Below are 21422 nucleotides of genomic sequence, written 5' to 3' on the forward strand. Positions count from 1 at the left end.
GACAGAGGTAAGGTGCTCTTTCAGAGGCTCAGTGCAGACTTGATGAGCTAAATGACCACCTTCTGTACTGTAGGAAGTCTATGGTTTGCTTCCATTGTTCTAGGAAACCCATGCAGGCATGGCGAGAATGTGCAAACACCACACAGTCACCCAAGGTCCAAATTGTCCCTGGTGTTGTGAGGCAGCACTGCTAACCAGTGTGCCACCTTTTTACCCATGTTGTTATGCTTCTGCCTTGTTTACTTCAATTATCTTATTCATTTATAATTATCTCATAATTAAATGTTGTGTTTTGATGTTTCATTTATACATCTGTAGAAGCTTGTAACACTTAATGTAAAACATTTATCAACAAAAATAATTTTAGACGTATGAAACTTTGAAACCAGTTAACATTTAACTTAAAATTGAACTTTATCAGCTGAATCATGACATTAACACTACCTCAACTTTTACAAATTTCTTGCAATAAAATATATTTTCTCCCTTAAACACAATGGTCAATAAAATATATTTTTCCACATAAACACAACGGTTCCATTTGTAAAGAAGGGGAGGGAAGAGGGGAGGGTTTTAACATATCAATTGTTAATGTGACAATCTCAACGTCCGACAACTGAAGCACCGTGTCCTGGCACACATCTCCTGTGACATCATTTTGGGATATCCTTCAGCAGTACTCTAAGAGGTGGGTGATTGATTTGTTGCAATACCTGTCAGAGAGATAGTTCATATTAGCTTACAAGTGTCTTGCATATGTTAGCTAAGGCATTAAACTTTGTTAAAGCATATGATGTAATAACTGAGGCTTGGAAGGATGAACATGATATCAGGGGAGACTCTTAAACAGCACAACTTAAAATATATTGCAAAATACAAATGTTCTTTAGCTCTGGATCAGCTGGGAGGACAGGGATGCTAACATTAGTGTCCTTGAAGGAGTCAATCGCACCAGTATCGAGGCCATGATCATCCGAAACCAGCTCCGCTGGGCCGCCCATATGCTTAGGATGTCGGAGTCCTGACTGCCAAAGCAAATCTTCTTCACCCAGCTCAAGGAAGGATCCCGAACAAGAGGAGGACAAAGGAAGCTCTTCAAAGGCTTACCTCAAGAAATGGAACATAGACATCAACGCCTGGGAGGCTTTTGCTCAGAAGAGACCTACTTGGAGAAACCTCCTGATTGAAGGGACACGATTCTTCGAGAACACCCGACGGCAAGAGGACATTCGGAAAAGGAGGCTGAGAAAAGAATACCCATGCCCTAGAGCTCAAAGACTGATTCCACCTTTAGGAAACTCCTGCTGATTGAGTGATAGAAGATTCGGCACCAGGATCGGGCTCATCAGCTATGCAAGAACACAGAACCCATGGCCAGCAACGTGGGGTATCTTAGTATCAGGAGAAAGTGCCTGTAAAGGTGGATCTTCACTGGAGGGCGTAGGTGTGAGTGTTGGCTGGAGTCAGGCCAGCCAACCAGCAATGAAGTCAGAAGCAACTACAGGGTCTGTAGGATGACGAGGCAGGCTGTCTGAAGGCCCATCTCAGTGCTTTGCGACTTTGTCACAAATGCAAAAAGGCCTTCATCACTCAAACCCCCTCACCACCCACAAACTACCCATGTCCCATCCAGTCCACCCCTGTCCCTCCCCCCAACCCCCATGCTTCCACACCCAAATATGGCACTTCCATGCCCACTGATCCATCATGCACCGAATAGAACCAATGAAACTAGAGTGACAACAGGATGTGTAAAAAAAAAGCTTTAAAAAAAGTAGTTCATTCAAAACTTTCTACAATGTTGAAAAAAGTCATTTCACTGGAAGATAATAAAAGTGTCAAATATCCAGATCCTCTGAAGTATGATTAACAGTAACCACAAGCCCTTGAAACCACTTAAACGTGAGTAAATAAATATTGTGAAATTGAGAACAGATATCAGAGAGACTGAGCTGTCCAACAAACAATGTTTTCTCTGAGGTGCAACTGTTTCAGTAAGAGTAATGGGTCTGAGCTCTCAGGCAAGCCTCATTGTAAAAGGTCACTTCACGCAGACTCTGAGGAGCATGAGGAGCCATGAACCACGACTCTTAAAAAACTTGGCCTGATTCCATGAAACGTGGGAAGGAGACGGACCAGCCTGTCTCCGCAATAGAGCCGCCCAGGTCGGGAGTACTGGGTGCGGGCTCATGACAGGAATCAGCCTGCACCCTTTAAAGGTGTTCCTGAAAATCAGACAGCCTGGGATCTGGGTCAGAATTCCCGGAACCGGCACCTGTCCACCATCTTTGTCGGGATTCGGGGTCACTCTGAATTGTGGAAAACCCAGTCTGCTACTGTGATTATTATGACACCCTCTCATAGAGGTGAATGCTGACACAGAGTACTGTGTTGAGTGGCCTGCCATCTTGCAAATTCCACGTATTTTAATAAAGAGAAAGGGGACAGAGAGATGCATTGAGATGTGTAGGCATTAGACACCACGTGCAACACAGAAACCTTGGTTCAACATCTCATCTGAATGATGGCCCCTCTGACAATGCAGCACCTCTTCAGTGTTGCACTGGACTGCCAGCAATGTGCAGCATGTTGCCATATGCCAAGCATTTTGTTATGCTGCCCTCTCTGTCCGGAGGTAGGTAAATAAAGTAGTTCAATAGTGGCTGTCTGCAGTTGAATGTGTTACTCATTGCAATGCACAACACCTGGGCCGGGATTCAACCCCACCCGGCGGGACTGGGGGTCCCGGCGTAGCGGAGTGGCGCCAACCACTCCGGCGTCGGGCTTCTCCGCACCTTTGGGGGCTAGGCCCACGTCGGAGTGGTTGGCGCCATGCCGACTGGCACCAAAACCGGCGCCAACGGCCTTTGACGCCCGCCCCCGGCGTCGGGGCTGGCCGAAAGGCCTTCGCCGGTTCGCGCAAGCGCCGGTCGTCAGTCGGCGTGACGTCACCACCGGCGCATGCGCGGTAGGGGGGTTCTCTTCCTCCTCCGCCATGGTGGAGGCCGTGGCGGCGGCAGAAGAAAAAGAGTGCCCCACGGCACTGGCCCGCCCGCCGATCGGTGGGCCACGATCGCGGGCCTGGCCACCGTGGGGGCACCCCCCCGGGGTCCGATCGCCCTGCGCCCCTCCCCAGGACCCCGGGGGCCCGCTCGCGCCTCTCAGCAGCGGGACTTCGGCACATCGCGGGCCGGAGAATTGCCGCAGGGGGCTCGCCGATCGGCGCGGAGGGCACGCCGATTGGCGGGGCGTGATTCCCGCCCCCACCAATTCCCGGGTGGCGGAGAATTCCGGCCACGGCAGGGGCGGGATTTTCACCGGTCCCGGGCGATTCTCCGACCCTGCGGGGGTTCGGAGAATTTCGCTCCTGATCTTTGTGCTTAAGCCTTTCGGAGCAGGAGCGGAACCCACAACCTCGTGATTCAAAGGCAAATGTGCTGCCGACCGAGCCATGACCGAAACACGATGAAAATAAAAATGACACGTTGAGCTCCTTCCGAGCGAATGTAATGTTTCTGAAGAACAGGGACTGACTGTACTTCTGAAGAGACGCTGCTGGAACATTCCACATGACAAGATAGCTACTGAGCTCACCCTCTCCATTCACTGGCACACACAAAGTGTTACATCTCCCAACTAACTGGGTGTGACAAAAGTGAAAGAAATCTAATAGTCTGGAGGAGAAAGCAAAGGCAGAAAGTGGTGGTGGAACTGAATGGTACGCAGAATTTGTGAGAAAAAAAAAATCTAATTCGACAATGTATTGGGTTGCGTGGAGGCAGGAGACGCTTTGAGAGAACGGTTCAGGTATATTTAAGGAGTTTAAAATTATTTCATCAGCTCCAATTGAAATCAATGTCAGAAGTCTTGAAAGATAGAGCTCCTCTGAACAAGAAGTTCTGAAGAATATTCATATAGTCTCAGAACATTAATGCTGCTTCTCTCTGCAGATTCTGCGAGAGATGTTGACATTTTCCAGCCCTTTCTGTTTATTTTTCAGATCTTCAGCATCCGCTTTTGATTATAGATAATGGCCGGAACTTTCCATTTATGTGACCATGTGCATTGGTAGGAGTGCCTATCCCACTATTCGGAAAGATGGGAACTTGTGCCCCATTCCATGCATGGAAGCTTATTAATTATGCACAGGTGCGTATTGGACCAAATCATCCAGCAGATCGGGAGCTGACAGGGTCAAAGGTCCAGACACCATGGGCGCGATTCTCCGACCCCCACGCCGGGTGAGAGAATCGCGGGAGTGCCGGGCAAATCACGCCACGCCGCCAGGGCACCCGCATACAATTCTCCCCCCCCCCCCCCCCCCCCCCCCCCCCAAACAGCGTGTCGCGTTTTGCGACAGGCCACTCGGAGAATCGCCGCTCTGGTCCAGCGCCGATTCTCCGGCCCGGATGGGCCGAGCGGTCTGCCTAATCCGACCGGTTCATGCCGGCGCCAACCACATCTGGTTGCTGCCGGCGTGAACAACGCGCGACCGCTGCGCGTGGGGCCTGTGGCGGGCGGAGGGAGGATCAAGCATCAGGGGGTGCTCAGGATGGGTCCGGCTCGCGATCGGTGCCCACTGATCGTCGGTCCGGCATCTCTGAAAGACGCTCTCTTTTCCCTCCGACGCTCCACAAGATCAATCCTCCATGTCTTGCGGGGCAGCGGAGGGGAGGACGGCAACCGCGCATGCGCGGGTTGGTGCCGGCCAACCTGCGCATGCGCGGGTGATGTCATTTAGGCGCCGCCGGCCGCGTCATTCAGGCGGAGCCGCTTTGACGCGGGCGACAGGGCACGGCGCGCGAGATTGACGGGCCACCACTCCTAGCCCCCTGGGGGTGGGAGAATAGGGGGCGAGGAGCGGCCTCCGACGCCGGAGTGAAACACTCCGGTTTTCACTCCGGCACTTTGTCTCCCTTTGGGAGAATCGCGCCCCATATTTAAACACCATTCACACTGATACACCTCACTCTCTCCACCTGATTCCGATAGATCATCATCAATGTCTTCCACCCACAAGAATAAGGTTGCAAACCTCAAGAGGAAGCCTTTATCAGAGGAGTACAGAGGCACAGACGTGGGGCTGGATTCTCCCCTACCCAGCGTGACGGAGGGTGCCGGCTTAGGGGAGTAGCGCCAACCACTCAGGGGTCGGGCCTCCCCAAAGGTGGGGAATTCTCCCCACATTTGGGGCCAGCCCCGCGCCGGAGCGGTTGCCACCAGAAGACCGGAGCAAAAAACCGGCGCCCCCGGCAGCTGGCGTCACTGCCGGCGCATGCGCAATGTGGGGTTCTCTTCCGCCTCCGCCATGGCGGAGGCCGTGGCGGACGCGGAAGAACATAGTGCAGCCAGGGCACTGGCCCCGAGTCTGAGCGGGGGGGCTTCGATCACGGGCCAGGCCACCGTGGGAGCATCCCCCGAGGTTCGATCGCCCCCCGCCCCCCCCCAGGACCCCTGGGGCCTGCTCGCGCCGCTGAGCCCGCCGTTCCAGAGGTGGTTTAAACCTCGGCGGCGGGAGAGGCCTCCCAGCGGTGGGACTTCGGCCCATCCGGGCCGAAGAATCACCGCAGGGGCCTCTCCGATCGGAGTGGCAAGATTCCTGCCGCCGCCACTTCCCGGGTGGCGGAGAATCTCTGCCACGGCGGGGGCGGGATTTTAGGTGCCCCCCAGGCGATTCTCCGACCCTGCTGGGTGTCGGAGAATTTCGCCCGTGTTCTGTATCCCAGGAATGGCTCCCGGAAGCATACCAACTTCTTCTATCCATCCTGGAAGGCCGCAGCAGACCAGGTCAGCCAGACTGGTAACCATGCCGGAGTGCCATCCAGTGCAGGGAGAGGATGAATGATCTCCTCTGCTCCGCCAGAGTTTGTCATCCTTCAACTCCCGCCATATGTCACACTCTCATGATGGCATCATGTACTCAAATGGTTACTCTGTTCAGGGGTCTCAAACAACCGTCAGGGCACACAGATCAACACTCGTGTCGCCCAGAGATCACCTTCTGGCGGGGGGAGGGGGGGGGGGGGGGGAGGGGGGGGGGGGAGCGCACCACAACACAGGGGACATGCACCTCACCCAACCTCTGCTCCATCCCTTCTCCCATCTCATGCTTTTCCTTCATCTTCGCTCAGGGCAAATTGGGCTGCAACAGGTGGGAAAGAGAACAGATTGGGGCAGGGATGTCTGACATCATTGCCCGCCCTGAGTTCGAGGGGGCTATTGCTGAGCTGGCAGCGGAGGACAGGGATCAACGCCTGGGGGGGACGGGGAAGGGGCAGGATGGCCTCTTCCACCAACCTCGAATGGATCACAGCTCCATTACTTCATCACATCCTGACAATCACAGTGCGTCACGTACAGAATTATATTGCTCATGCTCATCAACCAAAGGGAATAAACAGATATAATTGGACATCTTCCAGGCAGCAGCAGATCGAGGCCCACAGGGCAGAGCACCATATGTCCGAGCCCCCAGACCACGTCCAAAGAGGAAGCGCTGGAAGAAACGGTCACTGCACTCACCTGTACCCTCTATCAGTGCAGAGACACACACCTCAACGGGGCAAAGTGTAGGCTTGGGGTCACTAACTGGAGAACCCCTCATTGGCACATCCCCATAGCAGTCGGAGGCAGTGACAGCAAGATCTTACTCAATGGTGAGCAGGCTCGATGGGCCGAATGGCCTACCCCTGCTCCTATTTTGTATGTTTGTATGCATGGGAGGAGGAGATCCCTCCCATGTCCTCATCTCAGTGGCCACGGCGTTTCCGTCATTGTATGGCGGTGAAAGCTTCAAGTCGCCTCTCACATTGCTCTTGTTCCTCAGGATTCTCTGTTCCCAGAGTGAGGCATTCACAGGGCACTGTGGACCGAAGCTGAGGTCAAGGCCTGGCCTTTCAGGGGACCAGAATGTGCAAGTCTGACTGCAGGACTCGTCAGTGCTGCGAGTGGTTAGCCATTCTCTGAGGTGAAAGAGAATGGTATTGAAGGCGAGAGGAGATGTGGCCATGTGCCCTCACTTAACTTTACTGGTAGATTCCTACAGTGCAAAAAGAGGCCATTGGCCCATCGGGTCTGCACCAACCCTCTGAAAGATCGCCCTACTGAGGCCCATCCCCATAACCCAGCATTTTTCAAACTATTTTGCCTGGCACCCATTTTTATCAAGCGGGCGTTCCTTCAGGACACACGCTGGCTGACCACTGCGGCCCCTACCGGCCGACCTACACGACCCACACCGGCTGATATTCACGGCCCACTCCAGCTGACCTTCGCGACCCATGCCAGCCGACCTTTTCAACCCTTGCCAGCCAACCTTCGCGACCCATGCCTCACGAACTTCGTGACCCAACATTTTCACTCAGCTTTAATGTGGCAGGTGAGCCTGCTTGGTCCTCACAATCTCACTCACCTTGTTATTCGAGGTTACATTTCTGATAACGACTTCAGCTGATGAATAAAGACCTCATTGCATCCCTTGAAAAAAATCAAGAGGTTTGTCCTCGAATTCACCATGCTTAGTCTTCAAATGTCTTTGACGTTTTGAGGGTTTCAAACTTTCATTTGCCAGTGCTCCCCTGCATATAACACAGATTAACTGATTCCTGATTTTCAGTGGCGCAATTAATAAACCCAGGCCTCAGGTCTTTATGCTGCTTGGTTCCTGTTTACAGCTTCTTCTTCATGGGTTGTTCACCACAGGCTCTGGAGTCACTGCTGGCAGCTGCAAAATGGAGGAATCTCTCTCGCACCTCGAACACGTGACGTCAGTGTACGGGGCGTGTGGCCTGCTCTCTGCCGCAGCTCCAGGCCGGAAGATTCCAGCGATTTTAAAAAAACTCTGCTCCTGGGTCAGGGCGCTGATGTCAGGAGGAGTCTGTCTGCCCCGCTGGCCTCCAGGTCTGTGCACTGCTCAGGGAGCACGCATGAACGCTCCAACTTCGAGTGACTGTCTGTGCGGAGTCTGCACCTTCTCCCCGTGTCTGCGCGGCTTTCCTCCGGGTGCTCCGGTTTCCTCCCACAGTCCAAAGATGTGCAGGTTAGGTGGATTAGCCATGCTAAATTGCCCTTAGTGTCCAACGGTTAGGTGGGGTTATGGGGATGCACCTGGGTGGGGTGCTCCTTCAGACGGTCGGTGCAGACTCGATGGGCCGAATGACTTCCTTCTACACAGTAGGGATTCTAACAAAGGTATGTTTTTTTTCCCTTATGAAGACCTTTAGCTCCCAAGCAACCACATTTAATCTTCACTCTGCACCTCCCTCTCTCACGGTTACGACTTAACCAACCCCCCCACACACACGCACCTTTCTCCAGCATGAATCTAACCATAGTTCCCTTCTAGGCTCAGAAACATTAAATTGAACCCACCCAAAACTATACCTTAACATCAATGTTTATCAATACAAACATAAACCCCTTAAAACTACCTTTGATCTCCTAACAACTCATCCCATGTATGACGCAACATTGCTTTGTATTCTCATCAAATGGTGCCTAAACCCCCACCATTTTCTCTCGATGGCAGCGCTTGCATGTGCACAGTGTGCAACTAATTCTTAGCTCGACCTTACTTTTGCTCTCTTTAAACAAGGTACCGCCCGACCTTCAGCCTGTTTTCCTTGCTTGGAAACAGCCCCAGCTCTAGATTTGTCGCAGCAGAGTAATTGTGACTCATGGCCAGCGGGTTTGTTCTGAGTTTGTTCCAGGTCGGAACACGTGAAGAACTTCTCTTCAAATTCTTTTCTTTGAATTTCTCGACGATTGTTTTTTCCCTCTGGGTGACTGCGATCGTTGTTCGACTCCCTCGTTGGCAATTCTTTGCGCGGCGATCATTTTCATGAAATTTTCTCTCTTCTGTGTTTCCTTTCAGTTGCAAGCCTTGACGCGGCATAAACGTTCCGTTAAAGGGCCCCTGTTCAGCTGCGAGGATGCTGGTAAGGAATCACTGGAAGTACAATAAATACACAACAGCCTGCACTCCCCGACCCCGGCCACAGTGCTGGGTCAGGGTCTGAAAGCGGAGGCCCCCACGAGTACCGCAGAACAGCGGGGTGTCCTTCTGGCCAACATAGGCAAAGAGCGGAAGGAGACCAACCCTACAGACCAGCATTGTGGTCACCATCGCAGTAAGACTGGCTCAGAGCTATGCCGGGAGGTCTATGCATACTTCACTCACCTCAAAGTCACATGCGAACTGAGGTCCGACGTGTGCACGCCACACATTTTCTCATGGCTTTTTAGGCTGGCATATTTTCCCGCTGGTGGGATTGATACATGATTGGAACGCATCATGAGATTCTGGCCGGAAGCTGTTTCAATGAGAATTCATGAGATGGCGATGACTGCCAATGGCTTTTGCGTCACTAGGCAGCGGGATAACTGACCCGCCATTAACCCGCCGTCGGCAGAATCGCAAGTCCACGGCCGGAATTCTCCGGCTGTTGGGATACCGTGTTCCCGCCAGCAGCATCCCCCCACCCCCCACCCCCCTCCCCCACCCATGGGTTTCCCGGCGGGAGTAGAGAATCCCGCCGCCGGTGAACGACCCTCCGCCGGGACACACGCGGCTGGGGGACCGGAGAATCCGGCCCTACTTCTACGCCAGCGGGTTTACGTCTTTTTGCCTGCGGCTGGGCAGGTTGGGAACGTTCCGCCCAGTATCCCCGGAGGTCGGCAAGCATTGTGCGTCCGGAATCCTGTCAATATTTTTTTAGCGGGCGTTCGGGGTGGGGCGTGCGGCTGATCGTAGATACTATTTACGCGGTCCAGCTCCGCAGTCGTAGTTTTCACGACAGCGTGGGGGCATTAGTCCCTGAAACGGAGAAATGGGCACTTGGGGTTCAGTAGAACAAAACAGGGAGATCGCCCTTTCATATCCATTCACCAATGGCAGCCATGCTTCAGCAGCATCGAGCAACGGGAATCATTATCAGCAGCAGCGGGCTCATTTATTACAATCACCCTTACTGCAGCTTCAAAGTGCTGGAGATATAAATTTCCTACTTTTAATATACACAATGCGACTGATGACAGTCACTCTTTATTCCCAGAGGGCACATGATCATTAGCAATTAAAAAGGCATTGAATTATGGAGTGTAATAATAAATAGGATAAATGTAGCAGATTTAATACCGCCGCAGTCAATGCTCCGCGAATCATGGAATGATACAGCACAGAAAGAAGCCATTTGGGCCATCGCACTGCTGCTGGCTCTAAATAGTCCCGCTTCCAGATGGGGTTGTTATTGACCAGATACTGAACTGGACCCGCCATGCAAATACTGTGGCTACAAGAACAGGTCAGAGGCTGGGAATTCCATGGAGAATAACTCACCTCCGGACTCTGCAAGGTGTGTCCTACAAAGAACAAGTCAGGATTGTGATGGAACACTCTCCACTTGCCTGGAGCTCCAACGATACCGACGAACCTCAACATCATCCAGAACAAAGCAACACACTTGATTGGCGCCCCATCCAATCACACTCAACATCCACTCACTTCTTCGCCGGAGGTACACAATGGCAGCAGGGTATAGCGCACACAATATGCACTGCAGCAATTTCCCAAGGCCCCTTCAAAAATGCCTTCCAAACCCACGACCTCTGCCACCTAGAAAAATACGAGCAGCAGGTGCATGGTAACCCCACCACCTGAAAGTTTACCTCCAAGCCACACACCACCTGAATTGGAACCATATCATTGTTCCTACACTGTCACTGGGTCAAAATCTCGGAACCCCCATCCTAACAGCGCAGTGGGTGTACCTACACCTCATGAAGTGCAGCGGTTTGATAAGGTTGCTCAACACTACCTTCTCAACGCTAGTTCATGATGAACAATAAATGCTGACATAGCCAGCGACAGCCACATCCAACCACATCCAGCGGAGCAGACTCGCTGGGCCAAGTGGCCTCATTCTGCTCCTATGTCTTCTGGTCTTATGGCACTTGGTCATACCTTGCCTGTAACGATAACCGGGCAGTGGATACTTTATTTTTAAAAGAGAGCAACGTGGAAAAATGGGCACTGTCCAAAACTGGAGCTAGATTCGCCGCACCCCGACGCCGGAATCGCGTCCGGCGCTGGGGCCTCTGACCCGGAGGTGTGGGGGCCCTATCTGTAGCTAGAGCTGCGAGCTTCATGATGGGTCCCTGCTAGCTCCCTGCAGGGCTTTGAATCTGTGGCCTTTTGACGCCAGTAGAAAGGCCACAGTTTTCACAACAGCATGGGGACAGAGTTCCTGAAACGGAGAATCCAGCCCCTGATTCTGGAAATTCCGGGATTTGTGGGGCTGGATTCTCCGGCAGGGTCGGAGAATCGCCTGGGGGCGCCTAAAATCGCACCCCCGCCGTGGCAGAGATTCTCCGCCACCCGGGAAGTGGCGGTGGCAGGAATCTCGCCACTCCGATCGAAGAGGCCCCTGCGGTGATTCTCCGGCCCGGATGGGCCAAAGTCCCGTCGCTGGGAGGCCTCTCCCGCCGCCGAGGTTTAAACCACCTCTGGAACGGCGGGATCAGCGGCGCGAGCAGGCCCCCGGGGTCCTGGGAGGGCGGGGGGCGATCGAACACCGGGGGATGCTCCCACGGTGGCCTGGCCCGTGATCGGGGCCCCCCCGCTCAGACTCCGGGCCAGTGCCCTGGCTGCACTATTTTCCTCCGCGGCCGCCACGGCCTCCGCCATGGCGGAAGTGGAAGAGAACCCCACATCGCGCATGCGCCGGCAGTGACGTCAGCGGACAGCTGCCGCTGACGTCACTGCCGGCGCATGCGCGGACCGGCGAAAGCCTTTCGGCCAGCCCCGCTGCCGGGGGCGCCGGTTTTTTTGCGCCGGTCTTCTGGTGGCAACCGCTCCGGCGCGGGGCTGGCCCCCAAAGGTGGGGAGAATTCCAGAAAATTCTCCAGAAAAACTGGCATCAAAAGGCCACAGATTCACAGCCCTGCAGGGGGCTCGCACGGCTCCGTCTTGAAGCTCGCAGCTTCAGCTGCAGATACGGGCCCCCACACTTCCTGGTCAAAGGCCACGCACGCGCATGCCGGCGGCTTACAGCGGGTTTTCGGGGGGGGGGGGAGGGGCGGAGAATCATGGAACCGGCGGCAGTCCCGATTTCATGCGTGAAATATATAGGCAGTGAAAAACTAGAAATAGTGAGTTGTTTCTTGTCATACCGTTAATAATCTGAGTGCATGTTCGGGGCCTCACGGTAGCATGGTGGTTAGCATCAATGCTTCACAGCTCCAGGGTCCCAGGTTCGATTCCTGGCTGGGTCACTGTCTGTGTGGAGTCTGCACGTCCTCCCCGTGTGCGTGTGGGTTTCCTCCGGGTGCTCCGGTTTCCTCCCACAGTCCAAAGATGTGCGGGTTAGGTGGATTGGCCATGCTAAATTGCCCGTAGTGTAAGGTTAATGGGGGGATTATTGGGTTACGGGTATACGGGTTACGTGGGTTTAAGTGGGGTGATCATTGTTCGGCACAACGCCGAAGGGCCTGTTCTGTGCTGTACTGTTCTATGTTCTATCTCTGGAAATCATCTCTTCTTTTGTTTGTTTGCTTGGGGACGGGGTGTTTGTTCTGTTTACATTTCTCGGGTGTTTTGACAATAAATGTTTACCCTTCCTTTTTATCATAAAATTACAAGAAAGCCTGTTTGTGTGTGTTTCAATAAAATTCTTTCATGTCACGGCACTAAAAAGAGTTAAAACACTCCTTCTCAAAATACACCCAATTTGCGGCCAGTCGAGAGATGAGGCGCGGGCACTATTTTTCCGACCATACTATCATGAATGAAGAAAAAAAACAGAAATATTTTCTCTTTCAGGTATCTGTCGGATGCCCTTCAGAAGTCTATTTTTGAATAGAATTCCATCACTCTTTCAGGCAGTGCATTCAAGATCATAACAACTCACTGCACAAAAATCCCTCACCTCATGCTGCCGCCTCTAGTTCTTTGGCCGATCATCTTAAATCCGTGTCCTCTGGTTACACACCCTCCCACCACTGACAACAACTCTCAGTTCAACTGTTCTCACTGGGCGGGATTCTCCCCTACCCCGCGGGGCGGGGGGTCCCGGTGGGACGGATTGGCGTGAACCACTCCGGCGTCGGGCCGCCCCAGAGGTACGGAATCCTCCGCCCCTTCAGGGGCTAGGCCGGCCCCGGCGTGGTTTGCGCTGCGCCGGCCGGCGGGGAAGGGGCTTGGCGCCATGCCAACCGCCGGCAAAGTGCCTCCGCGGCCGGCGCAAGTTGGCACATGCGCGGGAGTGCCAGCATGTGCCGGCGTCATCCCACCGCATGCGCAGAAGTGTTCGTCTCCGCACTGGCCATGGCGGACCGCTACTGCCACCGGTGCGAAGGAATAGAGTGCCCCCACGGTACAGGCCCGCCCGTGGATCAGTGGGCCCCGATCATGTTCCAGGCTACCATGGGGGCACCTCCCAGGGCCAGATCCCCCCGCGCCTCCCTGAGGACCTTGGAGGCCGCTCGCGCAGCCAGGTCCCTCCGGCAAATCCGTGGTGTAACATACGCCGGCAGGACTGGCCGAAAACGGGCGTTCACTCGGCCCATCGCGGGCTGGAGAATCGCCGGGGGGGGGGGGGGCGCTGCAACGGACGCTGACCGGCACGGCTGATTCCCGGCCCCACCAAATCTCCGTCGCCGGAGAATTCAGCAGCCAGCGGGGGTGGGATTCACGCTGCCCCCCCCCCCCCCCCCCCCCCCCCCAGTGATTCTCCGACCGGGCCGGGGGGGTTCAGAGAATCCCGCCCATTGTTTCTCCAAAGATTCGAGCTTGCAATCCATTCCTCTACATCGCCAAAGTCAAAAATAGTCTCCATAATTCACTTATTCTAATGCATTCTTTTCCAAAATGTCAGAACAGTGAAACGTCTTACCCCCCCATCAGTCTTTTCTACCCAGCACAATCTTTCAGATGAAACAAGTCTCCCCCCCGCCCCCCTCCACGGCAGTGCCAATCGGTGCCATGGTTGTCGGGAACGGAACTTTCCGGCCGTTTTCATGAACTGTGAGAGCAGCTGTGTTTGCGTTCACGAAAATGTCCGTAAAGGCCTGGGAACTCAGCCCATCGGCTAGGGGAGAATCGCTGTTCGCCGTAAAAAAACGGCGAGCAGCGATTCGTGTCATGGGGCGGCCGTGGGGGGAAGAATATCGGGAGGTCGGGAAAAATGTCGGGAAGGTCCTTCCGCTATTCTCCGACCCGTCGTGGGGGGGCGGAGAATCGCGCCCACATAATCTTTATTAGTGACACACGTCGGTTCACATTAACACTGCAATGAAGTTACTGTGTAAAGGCCCCAGTCTCCACATTCCAGTGCCTGTTCAGGTACACAGAGGGAGAATTCAGAATGTCCAATTCACCTCACAGCACGTCTTTCTGGGCTTGTGGGAGGAAACCAGAGCACCCGGAGGAAACCCGCGCAGACACGGGGAGAAAGTACAGGCTCCGCGCAGACTCAAGCCGGGAATCAAACCTGGGACCCAGGAGCTGTGAAGTAACAGTGCTGACCACTGTGCTGCTGGTCTATCTAGCCCTTAAACATCACCTAAAGCCCAATTATCCACTGATTATCTTCTTGCTGTGTGATTGGCTGCTATATTTTCAATGACATTTTGAAAAGTACTTCAATGGGGTTTAAAGTGCTTTGGGTTGTTGTAAGGTCATGAAAGGCAAGAGGTAAATCGGCAAGGTGTTAAAATGCACTGTTACTTCACAGCTCCTGGGTCCCAGGTTCGATTCCCGGCTTGAGTCTGTGCGGAGTCTGTACATTCTCCACGTGTCTCCGTGGGTTTCCTCCAGGTGCTCTGGTTCCCTCACTGGTCCTTGATTCACCAAATATTCCTGCTTTTTCCAACTTCCAACTTTTCCAACTTCAGTGCGGACTTTGATCTCTCGATGGGTTTCCCGGTAATGAAAACATCTCGAGCGTTTTCCCTGCACAGATCACATGACAAACGTTATTTTATAATTTCTTCCCTGCAAAGAGCAAGAAATTCAGCTTTTCTTCACTGACAGAGCAGCCTGCCTAAAACCTCAGCAGAAGAGACTCCCCACAGTTTGCATCTGTCAGTCTCGTAGCCTTTACAGTGCCTCTTAATTATGCTGGAGTCAGAACTCGAGACCAGGGGAGACGCTGATTGCCACTTAACACGGTGGGATCCACACAACCAGTGACCTGCAGCATGCCACGCAGCCGATCTCTTCCAGCGCAGTAAGACAACTTGGTGATTCTGAATACTGCCATCTTTGCCACAGGTGCTCCGCGAGCCATGCAGGATTTTTGAATCCACTTGGCCCGATCACGTCGCTAGTTTTCCCCAATGCCGCTGAGGAAATAATCAAATCTGGTTGTCATCAAACTGTTACCTTGCTGTGCAAGTTTAGCAGACGCGTTTTCTGAATCGCAGCGCTGACAATACGCCGAAACACGGGATCTTTACAGTGCAGAAGGAGGGCCATTCAGCCCATCGAGTCTGCACCGGGCCCCTGACTGAGCACCGTACCGAGTCCCATTCCCCTGCCTTATATGCCACGACCTCTCGGACAGAAATCCAATTCCCTTTTGAAGATCTCGAATCATAGAATGGTGCAGAACAGGAAGGAGCCAGTCGGGCCATCGCACAGCTGCTGGCTTTTTGGAAGAACTCTCCAATTAGTCCCATTCCCAGATTTTTTTCCCATCGGCATTCACAGCTTTTCAGACACTGGTGCAGAAGGTGGCCACACGCAGGAAGACGTGGGCAACGATCTGGTTTGAGCTGGTGCGTAGCAAATAACACTCATGCCACACCATCCTCCACCACCCTCTCTTCCCAGACTCCAACCACCTTGTGGGTGAAAAACCTTTTTCCTTATGTCACTCTGGCTCCTTTCGCCCACTACTTTGTTAATCTGTGCCCTCCAGTTCTTGATGCTCTCTATATCCCCTCACGATCTTGAAAAGCTCCAGCATGTCTTCCCGGTCTTCTCCGCTCCAAGGAGAACTGCCCCAATCTCTCCAATCCATCCTCTTGGCGACAGTTCTTTGTCCCTCGAATCATTTTTGTGAATCGCCTCTGTACTCTCTCCAATGCCAGGGCCGCACGGTAGCACAGTGGTTAGCACAGTCCATTCACAGCTCCAGGGTCCCATGTTCGATTCCGGCTTGGGTCACTGTCTGTGCGTAGTCTGCACGTTCTCCCCGTGTCTGCGTGGGTTTCCTCCGGGTGCTCCGGTTTCCTCCCACAGTCCAAAGATGTGCAGGTTAGGTGGATTGGCCATGCTAAATTGCCCTTAGTGTCCAAAGATGTGCAGGTTAGGTGGATAAGCCATGCTAAATTGCCCCTTAGTGTCCAAAGATGTGCAGGTTAGGTGGATAGGCCATGCTAAATTGCCCCTTAGTGTCCAAAGATGTGCAGGTTAGGTGAATAGGCCATGCTAAATTGCCCCTTAGTGTCCAAAGATGTGTTGGTTAGGTGGATAGGCCATGCTAAATTGCCCCTTAGTGCCCAAAGATGTGCAGGTTAGGTGGATAGGCCATGCTAAATTGCCCTTAGTGTCCAAAGATGTGCAGGTTAGGCGGATAAGCCATGCTAAATTGCCCCTTAGTGTCCAAAGATGTGCAGGTTAGGTGGATAGGCCATGCTAAATTGCCCCTTAGTGTCCAAAGACGTGCTGGTTAGGTGGATAGGCCATGCTAAATTGCCCCTTAGTGCCCAAAGATGTGCAGGTTAGGTGGATAGGCCATGCTAAATTGCCCCTTAGTGTCCAAAAAAGGGTAGGTGGGGTTATGGGGATAGGACATGGACCTGGGTGGGGTGCTCCTTCAGAGGGTCGGTGCAAACTCGATGGACAGAATGGTCTCCTTCTGCACTGTAAATTCTATGAACTATGACCTATGGACGCAGTGCTCCAGATAAGGCCGAACTATCGTCTTACAAAACTTCTATATGAACACTTGCCTCAATGCGCTTATTAATCACGTCTAAGATACTATATTTTTTATTAACATGCCCTGCCATCTTCAATGACTTATGTAATGTAGACTGAGGTCTCTCTGTTCCTGTACCTCCTTTACAATTCTTCCTTTATTTTATACCGTCTCTCCATATTCTTCCTGCCAAAATGAATCACCTCACACTTCTCTGCATTGAACTTCATCTGTCACTTGTCTGCCCACTTCACTAACATGTCTACATCCTTTTGAAGTTCAAGACTATCCTCACTACAGTTGACGTTTCCATTCTTCATTTCGTCTGCAAGTTCTGAAATGTTCTAAAGGCCACAGTCTAGGTCATTAATATATATCTGCTCAAACAACACTCAAACAGCCAGACAAAACCCAGAATCCAGGATAAAGCAGTCTGCTTGATTGGCACCCCCTCCACCACCTTCAACGCTCACCCTCTCCACCCCCAGGCACGCCATGGGAGCCATGTGTACCACATACAAGTTACACTGCAGCAACTCAGCAAGGTTCCTTCGCACAGCACCTTCCAAATACACATCCTCGACCACCTACAAGGACGAGTGGCAGGGGGTGTTTGGGAACACCACCAACTGCAGATTCCCCACCAAGCCACTCAGCATCCGGACTTGGAAATATATCACCTTTCCTTCATTGCTGCTGGATCAAAATCCTGGAACCTGCTCTCCAGCAACATCGCATACTGTAAAGGTTAAAGAAGGTGATGTGCCGACACCACACAGCCTGCGGTGGTTCAAGAAGGCAACTCACCACCACCTTCTCAAGGGCAATCGGAGATGGGCAATGAACGCTGGCCTAGCCAGTGACAGCCACATCCCATGAACAACGTAAGAAAACAGAAACAGGTCCAGAATTATTTGTACTCTGATGTTACTATTGGGCCCATAGTTAAAAATGAAAATGGGAGTTGTACCTGTAACCTAACCTTAAACTACTGGATCAAAGAAAATTAACCTCACAGATTAATTCCTTCAATCCAACAAGGGCCGGGTCGGAGAATCCCCGGGGGTCGCGAGAATCGCGTCCCGATGCCGGCTTCCCCATTCTCCAGGGCCGATTCCTGGGCGCCCACGGGATTCCCGCTGCGCCGGTCGGGGGCCGTTGACAGCAGCCCTGCCGGAGATTCTCCGGGCCCCGATGGGCCGAGTGTCCGACGAGTTTGGCCGAGTCGCACCGGCGTGGGTTACTCAGGTCCCACACGGCGGGACCATGAAGGTGAGTCTGTGGGGACCGCCCTGGAGGGGGTGCGGCCCCCACGGTGGCCTGGCCCACGATCGGGGCCTACCGATCGGCGGGCAGGCTGGTTCCGTGGGGGCCTATTTTACTCCGCGCCAGGCCCCTGTAAGGGCTCCGCCATATTGACCGGAGACTGACGCCGAGAAGGGTACCCCCCACCCCGCGTATGCGCAGAAATACCACGGCCGTTCTGCGCATGTGCAAACTCGTGTGGGCCGTTCTGTGCCGGCTGGAGCTGCGGGCCACTCCGGCGCCAACCTAGTCCCCTAGGAAGGGGAGTATTCCCCATTATCGGGGATCATTGACGCCGGAGAGGTTGGCGCCGCATTTCACGCCGGCGTGGGGACATAGCCCCATTATTGGAGAATCCCGCCCAGGGTTTCCAAACAGCTTTGAGACCTGCATTCTCCTTTTACAAAGCTGCATTGACGAACACATTTGAAATCCCATGATGATTCAAGGAGCCTGGCTGGATAAGAGCCTGTCCACTGACATCAGCGTCTTCACCCGCCTGGGCTTAATGACTGCTCTCAACATAGCAGCTAGATTACTGACACTCACTATCTCACCAACATCTTACACCCCGGTCAAAAATGAGGAGATTCCTTGGGCGGAATTTTCCCACCTGGGACAAAGTCTCGTGGCAGGGGCGGGCATGGGGAGTGATTCCCACTCGGTGACCTCGGGGAAATCCCAGCGGCATCTTCTGACCTCAGCCTCATTAATTATGCAGTTGGAGGTTTCCAAATGTCTTACATGGCGGGGCAGGGCGGACTGGATGGCGTGGGCCCCCCGCTGGCATATCTGAGCGCCAGGTGGCCAAACCTGACCGATCCACCATTGAAGAAAGACGACGCGCAGCCTGAAGAAAGAAAATGGATATTCCAGGATTACTCCGAGCCTGGAAGATGGACCTTCTCGAGGACACTGAACGGGAAGATCCACCTGATAGGTGCTACCCTCATCCGCTGCAGGAGGCCTCTCTCCCGAACTCTGAGGTAGCCCCAGGCCTTCTTCAGGTAACAGCCCCTTCTGAGGGGCAGTCGGTGGGATGGGGATTCCAGTCAGGTCTTCGTCTGTATTCCATTTTTGCAAAAATTCATTCAAGGGATGTCGGCTACACTGCCGAGGCCAGAGGGAAGCAAATTGCTTTAAAATTCCTTGCAGCGGGAATTGCAACCCGTTAAGTTGGGCAGCAGTGGAAGATCCCGACGTCAATTCGCACCGGCACGACACGGTGTTTGGGCTTCCTGCCTTATTCTCCCCCCTCCCCCCAACCCCGCCATTCAATCCGCTAACGGGGACCCAAGGGAAATCATGGATGGACAACAAATGGTGGCTTTGCCAGTGACACTCACATCCCAAAAATAAATGCCCTGGAGTAAAATGAGGGACAGATCTGTGGTTGGACTGGGTTGACTGCCCTTGAGTAGTACCTTGCTTACCGATGCTGGGAAGGACTTACAGCTGTGGTGTCACCTTCCCCTCCAATTGAATTGCTCACTTCCTGAACTCATAAATGAGCAGCGATCACTGAGGTACAAGTCCATGGAGGAATCCTACTCTGACGGCGTGGTGACACAATGGTCAGCGCTGTTGCTTCACAGCGCCAGGGTCCCAGGTTCGATTCCCGGCTTGGGTCACTGTCTGTGCGGAGTCTGCGCGTTCTCCCCGTGTCTGCGTGGGTTTCCTCCGGGCGCTCCTGTTTCCTCCCACAAGTCCCGAAAGACGTGCTGTTAGGTGAATTGGACATTCTGAATTCTCCCCCAGTGTACCTGAACAGGAGTGTGATGGCTAGGGGATTGTCACAGTAACTTCATTTCAGTGTTATTGAAAGCCTACTTGTGACACTAATAAAATACTATTATCAGATACAGGTGGGGAGGAAGTTAAAATATAATTATGATTGACTGGTGCAGTTGGCGAGGTGATGGTGGTGTCGTGGTAATGCCCCTGGCACAGTTAGTAATCCAGAGGCCCAGCCTATTGCTCTGGGGACGTGGGTTCAAATCCCACCATAGCAACTGGTGGAATTTAAATTCAATGAATGAATCCAGATTTGAAAGCTCGCCTCAGACCATGAAACTATCATCGGTTGTCGTAAAAACCCACCTGGTTCACCGGTGCCCTTTCGGGAAGGAAATCTGCCGCTCTCACCTGGTCTGGCCTCCGTGTTGACTCCAGACCCGACAGGAACGTAGTTGGCTCTTAGCTGCCGCCTCTGAAATGGCCACGCACGGCACTCAGTTCAAGGGCAATTAGGGATGGGCAACAAATGCTGGTCCAGCCCGGCGACAGCCACGGATGAGAGAATAGAGGGGGAAAAAATAGATATTTTTTAACCATTCCAATTTTCTGAGCAGACTGTACTGGGATTTAGAAATCCCTCTTTGAGAGACTTTGTGTTCAATAATGCTAACTATCAACGGCATGCGCACAGATATGATTCCTGCAAACCGCTGGGAGCTGTGCGCACGTCAGGTTAACGTGAGGCTGACAAGGAAATGCTGCTTTCTGCCCGGGTGCCACAGTGATTTGACCTTTTCTTCTATTTTATCCTGTATTTCAGTCAATCAGCCTCGGAATGCAGGCTACATCTAAATCGCCTTTTAATCATCCGGCAACAGATTTACTATTTCTGGTACAAAAGAGTGAAGGTCAAAGTATATTTTTTGAAAGAAGGTCAGCCAGCACCAGCTAGACCGTAGCTTGGCGCTATCTATCTTTGCAGGTGAAGCACTTCAGGAAATTGAGTGGGAGATTTACAATTCTAGTTTAAATATATAAAGACTTGCATTCCCGTAGTGCCTTCCACAACATCGCTGGAGTGCTCTTGGGTGGTTCCAATGGAGGCATCAATTTTCAAACAAAAAAAAAACAAGGTTCTACAAACAGCCGTGAGGTAACAACCCGACGGCCTCTTCAAGCGATGTCAATCGACGGATAAATTTTGCCGACGCCAGCAGGAGGGTTTCCCCGCTCATCTTCGAAATATTGTCAGGCGACCTTTCACCTCAGCCTGAGGGTCTTGGTTCAATACCTCAACCAAACAACAGCATTTCTGACAGCACTGTACCTCCACCACAGGGACTGCAGCGGTTCAAGAATGCAGCTCACCGCCACCTTCTCAAGGGGCAATTAGGGATGGGCAATGAATGCTGGGCCTTGGTTTTGTGGCTAAGTCTCGAGAGTGAAACTTAAACCCAC

At 53.0% G+C, this 21422-nt stretch overlaps 1 long non-coding RNA gene across 1 annotated transcript in view; it reads right to left on the reverse strand.

The window, feature by feature from the left end:
• Positions 1 to 426: 426 nt before the first annotated feature.
• Positions 427 to 21422, reverse strand: part of LOC119962354 — a 68616-nt gene continuing 47620 nt past the window's right edge. The window contains exon 3 of the long non-coding RNA XR_005459837.1: positions 427 to 713. This is a non-coding gene — a long non-coding RNA (uncharacterized LOC119962354). The remainder of the gene's footprint in view (positions 714 to 21422) is intronic.

Source organism: Scyliorhinus canicula, chromosome 2 (genome assembly GCF_902713615.1).
Source record: "Scyliorhinus canicula chromosome 2, sScyCan1.1, whole genome shotgun sequence".
NCBI lineage: Eukaryota > Metazoa > Chordata > Chondrichthyes > Carcharhiniformes > Scyliorhinidae > Scyliorhinus > Scyliorhinus canicula.